The sequence below is a fragment of the Mercenaria mercenaria genome, chromosome 13, assembly GCF_021730395.1.
Source record: "Mercenaria mercenaria strain notata chromosome 13, MADL_Memer_1, whole genome shotgun sequence".
NCBI lineage: Eukaryota > Metazoa > Mollusca > Bivalvia > Venerida > Veneridae > Mercenaria > Mercenaria mercenaria.
In genome coordinates, this window is record NC_069373.1 from 35551345 (window position 1) to 35569501 (window position 18157).

At 34.1% G+C, this 18157-nt stretch overlaps 2 protein-coding genes across 6 annotated transcripts in view; one reads left to right on the forward strand and one right to left on the reverse strand.

The window, feature by feature from the left end:
• The window catches only part of LOC123528861 (nucleolar protein 8-like), a 41823-nt gene extending 39367 nt beyond the window's left edge, over positions 1-2456 (reverse strand). Inside the window, exon 1 of one of the 4 annotated variants that reach the window (XM_053521543.1) lies at positions 2317-2456. The gene's annotated coding sequence lies outside the window, so the exon portion shown is untranslated. The remainder of the gene's footprint in view (positions 1-2316) is intronic. The other 3 variants (XM_053521540.1, XM_053521542.1, XM_053521541.1) reach the window with 3 other exon arrangements.
• Positions 2457-14639: 12183 nt separating this feature from the next.
• LOC123528857 (cadherin-like and PC-esterase domain-containing protein 1) overlaps positions 14640-18157 on the forward strand; it is a 63747-nt gene continuing 60229 nt past the window's right edge. Inside the window, exon 1 of one of the 2 annotated variants that reach the window (XM_045308892.2) lies at positions 14640-14831. The gene's annotated coding sequence lies outside the window, so the exon portion shown is untranslated. Of the gene's footprint in view, positions 14832-16952; positions 17086-18157 lie in introns of those variants that run through there. The other variant, XM_045308890.2, reaches the window with a different exon arrangement.

Consider the following 18157-nt stretch of genomic DNA (forward strand, 5'->3'; position numbering starts at 1 on the left):
CAGATTATGTATTGTCAGCTCTTTGGCGCTACGGATCAGTTATGATTAGCTTATTCAACATTTTCTCTGTTTGCATTATATTACATATTAAAATAAACTAAATATCTGAGAACATAACATTTTTTTTTATTCAACTTCTTTGCTTAAAATCGTAGCAGTTGTTTATTTCATCTTTCAGAGAATCTTTCAAGTGTCTTGAAAAAGAGTTTTTGTTTGTTTGTTTTCTCAAGAAAGAACAGATAAAACAAATAAGTAAATCAATTTTCTGATTTTTTATGTCTTTTTAAAATAAGCTGATTTTCTAAATGTTTTAATGCTCTGAAATAAAATATTTTATATTGTTGCCATTTCCTGAAATATACTTTGTGCGATATATTTCATTTAGTTTATGTAAAATGCTATAATTAAGTATGAAAGTCATTTAAATAAAGTTAAAAACTTATTATATATGTAATCTTATTGCAGTCATTTTTTTATTTTATATTTATTTATTTATTTTATTTATTTATTCTTTTTTTTTTGAAGAAATGTCCTTCCAGCCAAAAATTAGTTTGGTGAATTGATTTTAAAATTTCAAATGAACTATATGTGTATTGATTAAGGTTTTTTTTCTATGTAGGAGCTCTATTAATCCCTTAGTCAGTTAACACTCAAATAACAATAATGTACATCTTCCAAATATCATAAGACCCTGAAGGCATACATCAAACGGATAAAACAGGAAATTACCATAAGGCCCCGAAGGGGTACATGAGAGGGATGAAACAAACAGGAAATCAATCTATTAATTAGTGATAGTCATTAAGAACTGGTCAAAACTGATTATCATTAATATACCACATACTGATTGGTTTCCATAGTGATCTATAACTTATGACTTGAATGAATGCTTTAATTATATTATATGTGGAAGCAGTCAATTGTGACAGCCTAACAATTAACAAAAAAATATGGATTTTGAAAACTACAAGGTATGGCTAAAATTATTTTAGACAAAGCGTGCAAATTATCATTCACAGTTTTAAATAATTCACAATTTAATACAAAACAGAGATCAGCATTTTTCAGTATTTTCGTATTTAAGAAGTCATCAGTTTATTGATACGTCCTGGCTTTTCGTAGAAAAGAAACTAGCATGCAGTTATTACATTGTATTATAATTATCATTTTATCTCCACGTGTAACACAGTAGCTCTAGCTGTCATATTACATTTAAAACAATTGTTTATATATAAAAAAAACCTTTGTGTTATAAATGCAGTTAAAGATCTTCTATTTTGATCCTGATACGCTTCGAGGGAGAAAAAATCCCTTATCCAGTATTTACGCATTATGTACTATTATGCTTTAAATTATGACACCTTTTATATAATCTCATACCAATCAGAATTTAGGTAAGAGGTGTTGATTTAATTAAATTTGGCGTTACTGAATCACTTTTGACACCACAGTATAAGCTATCTGGCTTTCAGAACTGTTTTAATGGTAGGCTACAAAATAGAACGAGAAAAGTGAAACGAATGAATAAACCTAATTAGATGAGCTAGATTTTCTGTTTTATTTATTTGTAAAGACCTCCGATTTTTTAAATTATAATTTTCATTCAGTCCGTCACAAATGAGACCTTGTAGCTTACACGGATTAATGATGAATATCACGTCTGAAACCTAAAAAAAGAAAGATTTCTTTCTCGGGAGTGATTTCTCGAACATCATGCTACATTATAAATTCACTGACTTCTTAATATTGCCCAAAATTTTACTTTAAATAAAGAAAAATAACCAGCACTAAGGAAACATGAAACGCTTTTCAATTACAATTTAGCGTTTGCTGTAAACTCCGCTTGTTGCAACGCAACGCGATACGCTGAAGTGCCCGGATATCCGACCTGATCAATTTTTGTTAATTTCAGTTTTCTTTGTTTGTCGGGAAATAGCTCATGAGCTAATGTTTTTAATTATACTTTATCCAATGTAAAATAAAGATTCTTGTATCTTTTATCTTCATAGAAATTTCCCAATTTGACCAAAAACGATGCAATTCCCCAACTGCACGGGTAGTTGTACCATTCCCAAACTAACTGAAAAAAACAAAACCTGTCCGACTAACATTTGTCTTGCTAAAAGCCATTACAAGCCATACACGGAAACTTCTGAAATTCTTTAAATGAAGAAGAAATATAATTTACAATGTTAAATTCAGAAATTCTCGTGCAAAATAATTATACTGATACTGGATGTCGCGAAAACATGTGATATAATCATCAATGTTAGCTTCGAACATTTTACTGACAGCACAGAGAGCGGGTAATTTTACCTTGTTTTATTTGCTATTTTTTCACTGATTTTCCATTGATAAGATTTTATTTTCGATCATAAATAAAGAAGAAATTATAAAGCACACTTTTTTTCTACTCAAGATCAACCGACGCTTGTTACTTTGAGCAGACGCTTGGATTGGTTTTGGCCGACTCCCGTACCATGCCGTACACATCATCAAGTAAACAGTGCATGAGGACAGATATATCAGATAGTACAGAGAAATTCTCACTGAATTACTTTCTGTGTTGGCTTCTCACTGGACATCTTTAGTCTGTCATGATCATTAGGCACTCATCTTTACTTGTTCCGAATGATCAATTGAATTTATGAATCAATAAAAAAATCCGCCCACTCAATGCATCTCGGTATTTTATATGATTACCTCCTCAGTATTTATAATTTACGATAACTGCATTTTTTTTTATTTATAATCGCCACCTGTAACCCATATGGGCACCTCCTGTAAATTAGTAATGTTAGTGTGAGGATAGTGCAAGATACAGAAGACGCTCCAATTTCAAAAGCTTCCCTGTTTCTTAAGCGTGTTAGGTGTAAAGCACCCGTACACGGGACTCTTATCCCAGTCTCAGTTATTTTTAGTTGGTGGAGCGCGGGTTTCGTAGTCAGACAGTCACGGTTACCACTGGACCAATTGCGTCTGCTCTACATCTACCATATCTCTTGTAAAGCATTTTAATCAAATTACGAGTATACTCTCCCAGAGGAGAAGATGGTGATGATATTCCTTTTTCGCTTCTCAGTGAAATACTGCTTGCCGAATGCAACACTGCGAGAACTGTTCAGTGTACAATATTCGGTAAACATTTAGTCTGCTCACTGAATGTCACTTACTAAATAATTCTTTTGAGTAATTCCACTATTGAATACTATCCCTTGTTTGCCCTTTAGTGAGTGACGATCGAGTACTGCCGCTGTACGCGATCAGTGAAAACGCACGCTAGATCTACCCAATGCAATGCATAGACTCCTATTTCAGCCGAAAATAAATATAAGACAAGGGAAGTAACACAGTCTACCCTATGCAATGAATATCGTTTTAAAGCGGTATAGTATCCCTTTAATCGAATTCTGCCCATATGAACATCATTCACTGGATATAAACAAAAGAGATGCTAATAAAAACCTATTCACAAACGGGTATCATCATCTGTGAGCTATATTCAATGAGAGTCTTACTGATTTTTTTCTGATCCCATTTATATTAGCGAAATTGGTCGATTAAAAGAATTTTAATGAACAGTATGGTGTCAAAGAAACGTCAAGTTCTGCAGAAATTCTACAATCGACCAGTTCGTGCTTCAGTTCGCTGTCTCCTGACAAGAGCATTGCCGCAGCGATATAAATTTGCGATGGAAATATAGATTAAATTTTAACATTCATATATGCACACAATTTCTTCCTTGAAGCAGTCACCTGAATCAAAAGCAAAAAATAGTGCCGCCGATAGGAGGGTGCGTTGTAATCGTAAAGATATATGAGAACTTACAAACTAGTGTCTATTGTCCTAACTAACCAGTTTCCAGTTGCAAATTACATTAAAGGTATATATACGCAGATATGTCTCTGTATGTGATACGGGGGTTTTACCTGGTTGTAATCAACCTATTTTGGTGCAGAACTCGCAACTTTGGTGTCTGGTACCAGTGTAAAAAATTTCTACGCATAAATACATACAATGCAGGCCAAGTCCGAAAAAAATGACTGTCTTCATCGCTGAATACATTATTATAAGCAATATCTTCTGCCCTCCGGCTGTTAGTCCGATGTCCTATTTGTAGTATTAAAGAAGAAATTATTTACATTGACGAATTTCCCCTTACACCCAGTGTAGGACTGTGTAGTATTTGTTCCCTAGGAATAACGATGTTGATACACAATGTTTCTGTTTATTTGTTGTTGTTGTAATTGTATTGCCCACTGAAATATACACGAAAAAAATACTTTTTTCATAATACTTCGTATGAAATAGTTTAATAAGCATTGTTTAAACAGCGTTACAGTCTCTGGTGTGATGCCCAGAATATATTGAAAGGCTTACAGAAGAATTATTGTGAAAAAGAGCGCATCTGTTCCTGTATTTTATATACATGTAGATTCCCTTTGGCTTGTTTATGTTAATGAAATTTCATTAAATAGCTCTTTTGTTCACACTTAAAAAGATACTGCATATTTATTTAAATTTTGGATTTGCTTCTTTTTTTAAAAAAACAACAACAGAGGGTTATCATTGTTCTCAAGTTCGAGATTTTAACGAACTTCTGGTAGATGAGAATGCAATGTCATGGAAAATGCCACTTGTTCTGACTGGTATATCTCTGTCCCCTAAAGGGTTCGGCTTTTTCCCTTTTTTAAGTACTGAGATCATTTCACCCGCCTGTCAAAGTTGACAAAGTTGACAATGGTAAACTATCTAATGTTAACCGATAATGTCAAACACATACCGAAAACAGGCTATTAACCCGATAGCAATGTGCTATAATACGCACGTGTACCATTTGAAATAGGCAATAAATTTGTAATTGTAATGCCCAATTTGTGGTAATTGTGACAGTTTCCGTTATTTACAATGATATCCTTGACCTGATAAATCATGATACATACCAATGTAATGAGTTATAATCATAACTTTTTTTTCAGTTATAACACATATTTATAACACTTAGATGTGTGGTAATGAAATAGCTACTCCGGCCGTCGATGAAGTTCCAAACAGAAAGTGACCGTCCGCTTAGCGCATTAGGACGAGCACACGTCTAGATAGCGGGGTCGTAAGTTCGATCCCCGAGTGAGACGTATGCTCTCCGTGACGATTTCATAAAAGGCATATCGTCCCAAATCATCCGTTCTCCAACCCTGATTCAAGTGGCCAAAGACCACCATTTCAAAACATTACAGGAAACTTACTGGAAATAAGGTAATATTTGTCCGTTCTGATTGGCCGGTTATGTAAACAAACCCAATAAGAGTTGTGTTTTTTTGTTGTTTTTTTTTTCAAAAGTGATTTTTACTGTATTTACAGTATTTTATAATACAAAAATTGCTACATTTCATGTGTATTGAAAAAAAGTTTTATCAAACGAATTTGCCAACCCAAAGATGTATACAGGGGTCGTCTCATTCACACGAAAATTATTTAAATAAAGTATCACTGTTCATATGGCTTTTTTTCCGTTTGATATTTTGTAGGAACTAAGATAGTTCTTGAAAAAAAATGCGATTAGATATACATGCCGTACACGCAATAATGATTTTGGCAGTTACTTGCGACATACAGGTTGGTACATGTACAGAATCCAAGAACACTGGTTAGGGTAACAACCCGCCATATTACATTACGTGTTTCAAGTAACATTTATGTAGAAGGCCATATTGGAAATAAATTGTATGTATACTATGTACTCTTAATATGTCACCTTCTTAAAATAAAGTTATTATCATTATTATTATTATTATTATTGAAATACTGTTGAAAAAACGGCAACAAACGTACCGAATAGGCCCATACTTGAGTCAATTTAATTTTCTGGGTAAACAAATGTTTTGCTAGAAAGCAAACAAAATACGAATTCAAACCGCCACGAGTGTTTCATTACTTAAGAGCATACTTAAATTTGATCTTAATGAGAGCATTTCTAATATTTCTTGGACATGATCAAGTATATATAGAGACAAGAAACAAACAATTTATAGGTATTTAGACAATAGAATAAAGAACAAGCCAAGTTTCTGACCTGCATTGTTCGTTTGTTTGCCAAAGTAGCTGGCACAGAAATGAGGGCGTAATTATAACAACTAATTAATTTGTATGATTTGTCTTGACCCATGTTTTATTTATCTAATACGCAGTTACCAACGTTTTTGTTGTAGGTAATTTCAGACGACAGAAGGCAGATGCACGCTATTTATGGCTTTCATATCTAATTATGTGAGGTCATTCAAGATTAATTAAATGCGGATACCGTCCTAGAACCACTGGTCTCTAGCAACCCAACCGGAAATGAGGGTTACTAAGCCGTACTAAATATTTTCAGTACGAGTGAATAGAATTGAACACTATTCAAAATATGTATTATTATTTTGTAAGTTATCGACATTGCAAACTATCATAAGTTCGTTCATCTGTCAGTTACGGTATCCAATGACGGCCATCGCCGCATATTAGTATTGTGAGTTCAAAACAGCAAAAGAACGTTGCGTCGAAATAATGAAACTACGATTGTGAAATGTGGAAACCTAGATGAGCCGCACCATTGGAAAACCAACATAATGCGTTTGCGACCAGCATGGATCCAGACCAGCCTGCGCACCCGCGCAGTCTGATCAGGATCCATGCTGTTCACTTTCAAAGCTTATTGCAGTTAGAGAAACCGTTAGCGAACTGCATGGATCCTGACCAGACTGCGCGAATGCGCAGGCTGGTCTGGATCTATACTGGTCGCAAATGCACTATGTTGGTTTTCACATGGCGCGGCTCATATGGTGAAAACGAGGGACCCTTGTTTAATAAATCGGTTGTAGAAAGTACAACGCCTAGCTGCAAGATTTGTGTCGTAGAAACTACAAATCAAGAGAGGGAGGCTGTGCAGATGGCTCTAGCGGGACACCATAGTCAGTTTCATCGAAATCTATTTCTAGCTCGACTATTCGAAGAATAGTCTAGCTATTCTACTCACCCTGGCGTCGGCGTCGGCGTCACACCTTGGTTAAGTTTTTGCCTGCAAGTACATACAGCCATCAATTAAAGGCATATAGCTTTGAAACTTATTTTTTCTTTTTCTAGGTCAATTACCAACCTCTCTGGGTCAAGTCCCATAACTCTGACATGTATTTTGAGCAAATTATGCCCCCTTTTGGACTTAGAAAATTTTGGTTAAAGTTTTACATGCAAGTTACTATCTCCATATCTCCAAAACTAATGCAGATATTGATTTGAAACTTCACATGTGTCTTCGGCGTTATAAAACTAGTTGATAGCAGCAAGTCCCATAACTCTGACTTTCATTTTGGCCAAATTATGCCCCCTTTTGGACTTAGAAAATTCTGGTTAAAGTTTTGCGTGCAAGTACATACAGCTATTTCTAAAAGGCATATAGATTTGAAACTTATTTTTTCTTTTTCTAGATCAATTACCAACCTCACTGGGTCAAGACCCATAACTCTGACATGTATTTTGAGCAAATTATACCCCCTTTTAGACTTAGAAAATTTTGGTTAAAGTTTTACATGCAAGTTACTATCTCTAAAACTAATGCAGATATTGATTTGAAACTTCACATGTGTCTTCGGGGTTATAAATCTAGTTGATAGCAGCAAGTCCTATAACTCTGACTTTCATTTTGGCCAAATTATGCCCCCTTTTGGACTTAGAAAATTCTGGTTAAAGTTTTGCGTGCAAGTACATACAGCTATTTCTAAAAGGCATATATATTTGAAACTTATTTTTTCTTTTTCTAGATCAATTATCAACCTCACTGGGTCAAGTCCCATAACTCTGACATGTTTTTTGAGTTAATTATGCCCCCTTTTAGACTTAGAAAATTTTGGTTAAAGTTTTACATGCAAGTTACTATCTCTAAAACTAATGCAGATATTGATTTGAAACTTCACATGTGTCTTCGGGGTTATAAATCTAGTTGATAGCAGCAAGTTCTATAACTCTGACTTTCATTTTGGCCAAATTATGCCCCCTTTTGGACTTAGAAAATTCTGGTTAAAGTTTTGCGTGCAAGTACATACAGCTATTTCTAAAAGGCATATAGATTTGAAACTTATTTTTTCTTTTTCTAGATCAATTACCAACCTCACTGGGCAAGTCCCATAACTCTGACATGTTTTTTGAGCAAATTATGCCCCCTTTTAGACTTAGAAAATTTTGGTTAAAGTTTTACATGCAAGTTACTATCTCCAAAACTAATGCAGATATTGATTTGAAACTTCACATGTGTCTTCGGGGTTATAAAACTAGTTGATAGCAGCAAGTCCCATAACTCTGACTTTCATTTTGGCCAAATTATGCCCCCTTTTGGACTTAGAAAATTCTGGTTAAAGTTTTGCGTGCAAGTACATACAGCTATTACTAAAAGGCATATAGATTTGAAACTTATTTTTTCTTTTTCTAGATCAATTACCAACCTCACTGGGTCAAGTCCCATAACTCTGGCATGTATTTTGGGCAAATTATGCCCCCTTTTGGACTTTGAAAATTCTGGTTAAAGTTTTACATGCAAGTTTCTATCTCCAAAACTAATGCAGATATTGAATTGAAACTTCACATGTGCCTTCGGGGTTATAAAACTAGTTGATAGCAGCAAGTCCCATAACTGGTATGCATTTTGGTCAAATTATTTCCCCTTTTGAACTTAAAACTCTTTTGCTTTTTAACCTTTTTGGGTAATATTTTCCTGCTTCTGGGACAATATTTCGAATAGTCGAGCTTGGCTGTCTTACGGACAGCTCTTGTTATAGATTTTGTTTGAAAATATTGCGATCAAATTGTCTGCATCTATGAATAAGAAACAGATCTATTGAATTACTTGTAGCTGCATTAGAACCCTTAATGAGATGAACGTGGTAAAAGTGTCAATGTAAAAGAAAACATATTTATCATAAAGTTCATTTAAATTATCTGATAATATTTCAAAATCTGATGCAGTTGATGTGTCAGGTTAGTTTTTTATTTTATCTTTATTAGGATTATAAGGTATTTCATTTGTGAAAATTTACTTTTGCCTTAAAATGAATCCTTTGTTTATCCATTGTGTTTTGTCGCTACCTACTTTTTCTATATTCTTTTCTATGTTTAGTGTTTAATACATCGTTCATTTTTCCAGCAAAACAAAGGAAATAAACAAATGTAAAATCTTTACAAGGACGACGAAATAAACATAGTGTCATTTTTTTTTTATACATGCAAATTGTATTCGTTATTCAAAATAGATAATACAGAAAAAAAAGTAACACAGCTGTAGAAAATATCTGTACTTTGTAAACAAGGTACGCATCCATTAAGGCCATATTTGATATGGCACTAGGCGTCATTTATGATACTATAGTGAGTGATCTGGGAAACGTTCTTCCTTAATCAAGTTAATGTGTCGTAAAAGTGTCAGTTTAAAATAACTAACAAAGTCAGATGGCATTCAAAATTACATGGCATACTTGTACATTTTTGCAATTAAATTGACACCAACTTTTTTAAAAACATTCATTCAAAACTTCAATATTACAATATTTTACTGCAGATATTACCGATGTGATAGGTCAGCTTTTTTTAAAAAAAATTAAGCTTCATCAATTTCTGAATGTGATAAGAACACGCCATTTTCCTAGAAAACTTTCACTGGTGTCATAAAATGAGTGAAGTACTAACTTATGCCTCATTTTAAGACTGTAGCGCCCTGACTCATCTGAAGATGATGACATTGTACTATCGCTACCAACTATTTTTTATGGATGTATCTCTGTAAGAAAAAAACGTTTGCATGTTTAAATTTCATAAAACAACGACGGTATTGATAACAGTTCAAAATACACAAAAACAAGTCACTTATACACAAGGGAACATCGTGCAAAACAGCTTTCGATTTGTTACGTGTGATTAATTCAATAGAATATTTCAACCTAAAAACGCATATTGGATTCTGTTTCTATTAAAGAAGAGGCCTGTCAGCAGTATATTGTCCAAGATCCGGATTTTGGACATTTGTTTGGTTTTCGAAGGTGCACAATGTTTTGAATATTCGTATTTGACAATTGTTTAATGTCAGCTGGAAATCTACGTAAAACATTTTATGTCGTCTTATTTTGATATATGTGTAAATTTTACGAATTCTGCTTATTTGGTTCTGACGGGAATTGAAGGATATTGAACCAGTAGTTTTGTTTCTTGTTATAAGATAAAAAAGAAGGGATATTGTTATTGCTTGCAAGTTATAAACCATCTATTTTCAATTTGATGTAGTCCATTGTTTTAAAGGCATGGTACATATTTTTTAATAGCTTAAATAACTTGAACAAGGAGTCAGTGTCATTTGAAGGCGTAATTGATTCGTTAATGTACTGGATTTAGAACATTTTGATTTATTGTTTCATGCATGCTTAAATAGCTGTTGTAGTTCATAGCAGATTATTTCTTTATAAATCCATCTTATGACTTGTATAAATACATACTATAGCAACCCTGTGTGGTACGTTGTCATCGGTCAGCAGGTTAACGCAAAAAGTAATTTAAATGAAATTAAATTGAAGCTGGAAAAGCATACAGCGATATTTTAGACGACCTTGATTAAAATCTGATAACTAGACCGTATAGTCCAGGAGATTAAAACCGTACTTCATGCAAGTGGTGAGAAGTAATGATACAAAACAACTTGTATCATTAAACATGATATTGTATACGATAGTACAAAAATTCTCGCTTAACCCTTAGCCTGCTAAATTTCTATAATGGACTGGTCCATCATTCAATTTGGGCAATACCATTTATTATTCGAAGGGGTGTTTACTGAAAATTTACTGACTGAATAGCGAACAGTGCAGACCATGATCAGACTGCACGGATGTGCAGGCTGATCTTGGTCTGCACTGGTCGCAAAGGCAGAATTACTGCCGCCAGCAGGCAAAGGGTTAAATGTAACTTTATCGGTATTATTACATTCTATAATATATCTCGCAATACATCTCAGGCTGAAAGAGCAATCTTTAGATGATCTGCAATAAAATATAAAAAAATAGTGAAGTGTCTTTATTATATTTGATACAAATCATATCAACATTGGTGTTATGTCAACAATTTCGTGGATTTATCCTAGGAGTAATCAGTGGATAAACTTAACGTGAGTTTTGATTTGCATGCTTGAATAATAAAGGCAAGGCTTATGGTGAATTCTGAAACAATAAAAATAATAATAACAGTAATAATAATTATAATAAAAAATAATAACGGCAGTAGCATTGTAGTAGTGGTCCTAGCCTAAGTTAACTACATTTTACATTTCATGTTCTAATTTTTCTTGGCATCTGTACTTGCAGTGATATCATATTTACGGAATTCGGCCAGTGCCACATCAAAGGGCGACACATGACAATCAACGAGACACACGACACGACGCACGACACTGCAACGCGACGGAAGACAATGTACAACGACACATGAAATTTTAACATTTGAATGTCTCATTGTCACTCTAGGTTTAGGCAGAAAATGTTGCATTAAAAATTGAGTGTTGTTGTTCATTGCCGAGTGTCTTGTCGTGAGTAGCGTTGAATGTCGTGTGTCGCCCTCAATAAATTACCTCGACATGCGACAATTTCGCGACATTTGCGCGATAGACTGTCGTGTGTCGTTGCTCGTTGTCGCGTGTCGCGTTGAATATCGTGTGTCGTTGTTAATAATTTAAATCGACAGTCGACAATTCCACGACATTTGCGCGATATAAAGTCGAGTGTCGTTGTACATTTCTTCCGTCGCGTTGAATGTCGTGTGTCGTGTTCTCAGGGCGGCACACGGCAACTCAACGCGACACACGACACGACATGACACATGACATTCAACGCGACACACGACACGACACACGACATTCAACATGACACACGACACGACTCTCGCGACAACGACATTAAATTTTTAACTGCAATATTTTTTGTTAAAACCTAGCGCGACAATGAGACATTCAATGTTAAAATGTCTTTGTACATTGTCGTCCGTCGCGTTGCTATGTCGTGCGTCGTGTCGTGTTGATTGTCGTGCGTCGCCCTCATACCCGAGTACACCTCACTCAAATGATTATATTTTTACTTTGAATCTACCGATTTTATCATTCTTATGGCATTTTGTTTCCAATAAATTGCTCTATAATGTGCCGAAAACCGAATTTAAAAATAACCACCGGTTACATAACTACACACGGAGTATCATTATCTATTGAACGCCTCTCGTATATCATATAACGTGTACTTGATAGAAGCCTGTTGTGAACTTAGTTGCACTTTATTCAGAATATCTTTTTTGTTGGGTTTAACGTCGCACTGACACAATTATAGGTCATATGGCGACTTTCAAGCTTTGGTGGTGGAGGAAGACCCTAGGTGGCCATCTCGTGCATTATTTCATCACGAGCGGGCATCTGGGTAGAACCACCGCCCTTCCATAAGCCAGCTGGATGGCTTCCTCACATGAAGAATTCAACGCCCCGAGTGAGGCTCGAACCCACATCAGTGAGTGGCAAGTGATTTGAAGTCAGCGACCTTAACCACTCGACCACATAGGCCTCTAATTCAGAATAAATAGCATACTTTTACATGTAAGTATGTTTATGAAACATAAACGAAAGCGAAATTTTAAAAAGTTCCTCTACTAACTGCAAAGATTTTGATGGACTTATTTCGTGTTTTACAATATCTAGACCAAACTTGATCCGTTGATCCAATATGTTCATAGTCAATAACATGTACAGATCTAGTAAGAATTTTACATTTATTTTATCTACTTTTATTTTTTAATAAAGATTATATAACGCCAACTGAAATCAGTCCACTACTTTGGGTTTATATCATAACTTATATATTGTATTAGCTTAGCCTCACCTATCTCAAAACAATTGTAATTAATTAACTTGTATATCCCAAAGCTAATGCATAGTGAGATATAGTTTTGCCACATGCCCTTTCGTATCTAAAACCCAGTTGAAAAGCTAGTATAATAGATAAATAATCACAAAACGTTGAGGCACCATGCTCAATTTATCTTTTTCACACTGTTGCCATTAATTTTGACACTTTGCAACATTAACGCGCCACCTGTTATAAGAGTTTACAGAACCGAGACAAGCAAATGAATATAATATAATTAAACATACATACAGTACTAAGCTATAAATAAAGAAAAGGAATAGGTGTTGTTTGTAATAAGTAAACATGGTATATTACAAAAGTCGGAGTTGCCACTTCTGATTATTCAGAATGTACCGACACATTTATATAATTTATTCTGCACATCCCTGTACATACTGGAACAAAAACCAGTACAGTTTATTTAAAATGAACATTTGTTCCCCTATCACACACATACATATTAAAATTATGCTTTATCATTTATTTTTTGTTGGAAATTGAGTCAAATCGACAGTTCTCTAACTTATCATTCACGATAGAAGCAGACGCAATGTGCCCATCCGGCCCTTATTTTATCACGGACGTGCATCTTGGTAGAACCATTGGCCTTCTGTAAGTTTTACACATATATCAAAATAAGATTACATAAAGTGCATGTACGCAGCAAAATCATCAATCAAACATTGCAGATTCCCGATATTTACATATGTTTTCTAAGATACCAAGGTGTGAATGACGGATATAAACGAATTTGATAGCTTTATTTATAAAACTTTTTCATGCACGATCTCCCATCAAATTTTACAGTTGTGTACGAGCTAAAATTTCTTGTTCATTTCTGTCCAATTTTCGTCTGTAATGATCGAACCCTTTAATATTTTCAATCAAGCTCATTTTGATAATAAAAAAAGTGAATTGTATAATTTGGTGCTAGTACTAGTATAATTATGGTAAAGGTCAAGATTCTTTCCACATAGCTGTCCTATAAATTACGTAAAAGCCTACATGGAAAATCCAACCCAAATGGAAAATCCAAGATAACTACAAAAATGTTCTTCAATAATGAAATTATCTAAGATATTTAATTTATTTTGTTGGGTTTAAGGTCGCACCGACACAATTATAGGTCATATGGCGACTTTCCAGCTTTGATGGTTGAGGAAGACCCCAGGTGCATTATTTCATCACGTGGGTAGAATCACCGGCCTTTCGTAAGCCAGCTGGATGGCTCTAAATAAGATAACCAAAGCGATTTCTACTAGTATTGACTGGAAATTCTGTCAAAGAAACAAAGCCAGTGGTTGCATTGAAGTTTTTTTTATTTCCATAACATAAAAGTGTCATATTGAGAACATTTTAACATAGTCATATTCCTTCATGATAGAAGTCTTTTTTTTTTCTCGTAAAATGACAGAATTGTCAAGTATTCACTATGCTGATATTCATCACATTGTTGAGCGCATCATCGATTATATTTTAACACCTGCACAGCTTCCATTAAAATATTTCTTGATAAACAAGGGTTATCAAATTTCAATTTTTTGTCGGATCACAGAAAATCCAAATAAATTTCGAGTATGCTTTGAATAATTATCTTCCTACATTTTCTTTAATGGAGTCGAGTGAAAATTTTAAACGAATTTTGTTGGGTTTATGGCTTGCCCTCAAGTATCTGTGAATGACAAAAGTTTAGTGACCGATGTGCATAATATTTTCTACCTACTCTGTAGTAGAGGAGATTACGAGAATTTGTTAGTTTAAACGATTTTATATATAAATCTATAGTCTATTTAAATTCCGTTTTGTTACACTTGTTGAAGTGGACACGGACATTTCAAAAGTCAGTATTTGTGGTAAAAAAGGGAATAATAAGAAATGGTAAGTAAAGTTTGTTTTGCAATAATTATAAAAAAAGTTACTTTCTACTTTGTGAACTCGCACATTTTACTACATGCATGTTTTAATTAACCTTGTGGTTGCTTGTATGTTTATCAAAAAAAAAATCTGAAATATTAGTAACCGTGATTGCTGATGCTATGTTCGTTACGATGTTTAGCCTTAAGATGTTCCGCCTTAGGGTTATTGTTTTCACTTTTGAAACATTTTAAGGGAAAACAAATGCATAAAACAGTTGATTTCAAATATGATATACATAACAAGGTTATCTTTTATGCAACGGTTCTAAACTAAAGGAAGTCGGAATTGAAATTTAGTTGTTATTTGATTGTTTAAAGATGTAAGTCATGATAGTTCTTATATTTAGACGTTGCATTGTTTCATCAAACGTTCTCTATAGATGTTCAACGTTGTTACATGACACCTATTAATGTTATTTATAGTTTAATGTTTATCCACTGTTTTTATGTAATGTGTAGGTCCTTAAAACATTTCGACCTAGTGTTAAACAAATTACTAGCAATAAAATGTAAAAAGAAGGAACTTAAATATTTGAAACTTACTTTACCGAAAGCGCTACACAGAAAAAAAAGCATCATTCTATTAATTTAGTTTTTTATGTGCATAGTAGTCTCGGCAAAAAGGACAATCTGTCAGTGTGACAAATTTGTTCAGAAATAACTTTTAAAAGTAATTCGCTTGATAGTTTTCACTGGAAACAGTCTTGAATAACCATATGTACACCATTTTCGATGGTTTTGAAAAATCTGCGAACCCGGCGGTCGCCGTTTTCACGTCTTTTACATAATATTAAAAATTTTCAAAATCTCTTTTTTTATGCATTTGGTTTGCTTTTGCACGTGCTAAATGACAGGCGTTTAAATCATTCTTTCATTTGGTGTGGTGTTTTTGCGTCATTCTAGAGTGTGCATCCATGACAAACTACAGTTGCCAAAGAAATTATTTTTTTCACTCAGTTCCAAAAGAAAGTGTGCACTTAGTTTTCTGTTATTTTTTCTCCGTTATTTTCATGAAAACTTATAATGTTTGGTACCAAAATTTAAATCAAATTGGTATGCATTTTAGATTTTGAGTTATACCTGAGAGTTAGTGTATGAAAAAATGAAACAAAAACGTCGGGGAATTTTTTGAAATATTTAAACTTAAAAAGTGCACACTTTCTTTTGGAACTGAGTATATGTTATCACAGTATTATATTTATTTTGGGCCATTTTAGGACTTTTCTAAAATGTTTAATACTTAATATTGGCAGATTTGACTAATTTAGGATTGTGTTACAGATGGACATTAATTGTGTATCGAATTAGTTACTTAATTACAAAAAGAGATGCTTTAATCTTTCAAAAAGCAAATTTTACCAAACAAAAGACCCACAGATAATTGATTAGAGAAAATTCCTTTGTGATATTTTATAACAGATGATTCTTAAACTTTAGGAAATGGCTCATTTCTGAAACGGCCATGGTTATTACCCACCAATAAAAGTCTTGCCCGAGTGGTTAAGGTTTCTGGCTCCCAATTACTCGACCCTCACCGCTGAGGGTTCGAAACCCCATGTAGCGCGTAGAACGGCTAGCAGAATTTTGGTGGTTGTACCTAGGTGTCCGTCTGTGCTTGAAATGATACTCGGTTGGACACCCAGAGTTTTGCTACACCTTGTAAAGTTGGACAGTCATCATATGACTTGTTATAGAGTCGGTGGGAAGTTTATCCAAACAAATGCTGTCTTATACATTGTCAGAGGCCGCGGTCAGAGGGTATATATGTGCATTTACTAACACTAATAGAAATTTCAATGAATTTGAATCGGACCTGAAACATGATACTATAAAATCGGACACTGCGATATACTACACCGTATTGGTCACAATATTTTGATTTAGCATTCTGATATCTAAAATTTCAAACCTGAAGTTTCGTATGATCCAAACAACTTGTGTATTGAAATCTACTAGACTGTTATTATTTAATATGATATTGTATACGATAGTTCAAGTATTCCCACTGACATATAACGGTATCAGTATTATAACAGGCTATAGTGTATCTCACATTACATCGCGGGTTGAAAGAGCAAACTTTCAATCAAAAAAATACTTTAACGTAGGTGTGTGAAATATCTTGATTACATTTGATGGTGTGAAACATACTGTATAATAATTTGTACAGATTTTTGTACAAATGATCCAAGGAGTAATCGCTTGATTGACTGAACGTAAGTAATTTTGTTACTTTTGCATGCGTTAGTAATAATGTAATAATGATAATTATAATATTGAACGTAGCTTTGGTCATAGCGATGTCTTAGTCTATAGTGTTAAACGGTAATTTTCTTTGTAACTATACTTGCAGTGAGAATATGGACATGTTTTTTTTTCCGTTTTCTTACATATTTTGATTCTGAAGCTGCAACAGGTTACCAGTTTCTTGTCTAGTCATTGCAAGACATTAAATTTCATTTTTAACGAATATAGTATGTCAATTCGATGCTGTGGCCACAATATCATTTTATTATGAAGTTTCGTTATTGGATATATTATATTATTATATATTATATATATATTGGTTTATGGGTCAGTTTAAACTCTCGGGATGCTACAAAGGTATTAAATAATATGTTAATTTTACACTGCCGACTGCCAACAAACGACACGTGTGTATTCGAATCAGTGTCCACTGCATTTAACAAAAAAGTTATTTCATAACACACACACAAAAAAAAACAGCGATATATGTGTTGCTTAAAAATTATAACTACCGTTGTAAATAGAGTGGTTATCATAATTGACAAATACTTACCTAGGTATTTTTAGCCCACCATCATCAGATGGTGGGCTATTCAAATCACTCTGCGTCCGTGGTCCGGCGTCCTTCCGTCCGTCCGTCCGTCCGTCCGTCCTTCCTTCCGTTAACAATTTCTCGTTATCGCATCTCCTCAGAAACTACCAGGGGGATTTTGACCAAACTTTGTCAGAATGATGTATTGGTACCCTAGTTGTGTCCCCCTGAAAATCAGACTGGTTCAACAAATTTTTAGTAAGTTATGGCCCTTTGTCTATTTCTATAATTTACATAGATTTATATAGGGAAAAACTTTGAAAATCTTCTTGCCCAAAACCACAGAGCCTAGGGCTTTGATATTTGGTATGAAGCATCCTCTAGTGGTCTTCTACCAAGATGATTGAAATTATTTCCCTGGGGTCTAATATGGCCCCGCCCCGGGGGTCACATGGTTTATATAGACTTATATAGGGAAAAACTTTGAAAAACCTCTTGTCCAAAACCAC